The sequence below is a fragment of the Tupaia chinensis genome, unplaced genomic scaffold, assembly GCF_000334495.1.
Source record: "Tupaia chinensis unplaced genomic scaffold, TupChi_1.0 Scaffold149832_1, whole genome shotgun sequence".
Classification (NCBI taxonomy): Eukaryota; Metazoa; Chordata; class Mammalia; order Scandentia; family Tupaiidae; genus Tupaia; species Tupaia belangeri.
The window spans coordinates 17355-18747 of NW_006209677.1; the positions used below are offsets into that span (position 1 = coordinate 17355).

The window sequence follows — 1393 nt, forward strand, 5'->3', positions numbered from 1 at the left end:
GAAGCAACACCTGCTGTCAAAAAAACAGCAGGAAAAGGCAGAAATAAAAGAATAAAAATCACTATGCCTTGGATGATGTCATTTGATTTATGATTTGGTCAGCTCTGAAACCACATAGGAATTGTACCAGTTCTAGAAAATGACCCATCCCCTTTTCTCTTGGAGAAGGCTGGGGTAGTGAGGTGGGTTTTTGTTGTTGTTTTTAACACAAAGACTATTTTACTGGGAATATACTACAGTAGAAGGTTATGAGAATTCAAATGGTGAGCACACCGAGGCAAAAGTCCTTGGGGGTAGGCTAAGGTCCTGAAAAAATGAAAACATTTACCTGTTCTTCAAGGTAGTAAAGACCAGGCACTGGGTGTAGTAAAAGCCTGACCAGACACTGGGTGCAGTAGCATAGACTGTCATTGGTCTGAGAAGGGGCAGGTCAATGGACAAGGAAGAGCAGAGCCTGGAAAAACACTGATTTGAGCTTTGCGCAGTGGCAGTATTGTAGCCAATGAGGTTTATCCGAGGCGCGATTATTGCTAATTGAAAAACACTGATTTGGGTACCAAAATGAGCAGACTGGATTTGTGCTACTTGTGCACCACTGCTGGTGGGCCTGTATACCTATGATAGAAAACCACACTGTAACCCATAAGTAGGAATACCTATGAGGGGGTCTTCAAAAATGTCATGGAAAATGCATACTGTGAAGAAACTATGCATGACTTAAAAATTTTTTGCACCAAAATAAACTCATAATTTAATTCTATTTTCCATGAACTTTTGTAGTCCCCTTGTACTATATGTAATTTAGATGTTGCAATAAAAAATTTAGAGATTTGTCAGTCTTCCAATTCTAAAATATGCTTATAACTGTTATATTTATAATATTATCAAAATAAAAAATAAAAATATTTTATGAAAAATTTATGGAAAACTGGGAATAGATTTTTAGACCCTCATAGACCATGAACCCTAGTTTGAGAAACATTAGGTTAAGACAGTCTCATAAGAGACTGTTGAAAAGGTACAAGCCCAGGACCAGACTTAGATGGCCACTGAACTTGAGCTGTGAAATATTGCTCTAAGGGACTAAAAATGAAGATATTTTGCTGAGACTTCTCCCTCCACATTCACTTCTAGTGGGAAAGGTACAAACCCAGGCACATCATGAGATGGCCCCTGAAATTGAGCTGTGAAATAATGCTTTCGAGGACTAAAAATGAAGAATTTTCTACTCAGACTTTTTCCACATTCATTTCTAGTGGGTAGGACTACTGCCAGGTCTGGGACTTGAACTGTGGTTAGCCATGTGGGAGTCCAGTGCCTCAACCACCATGCCACCTGCTGGCCCCTCTTGTTAATCTTTTTGAAGAACCAGCTTTTGCGACCAGCAGGTGGC

At 39.6% G+C, this 1393-nt stretch overlaps 1 pseudogene; it reads left to right on the forward strand.

Annotated features, from left to right (window-relative positions):
* The first annotated feature begins 473 nt into the window (after positions 1-473).
* Positions 474-603, forward strand: LOC114006713 (uncharacterized; annotated as a pseudogene).
* The last annotated feature ends 790 nt before the right edge of the window (positions 604-1393 follow it).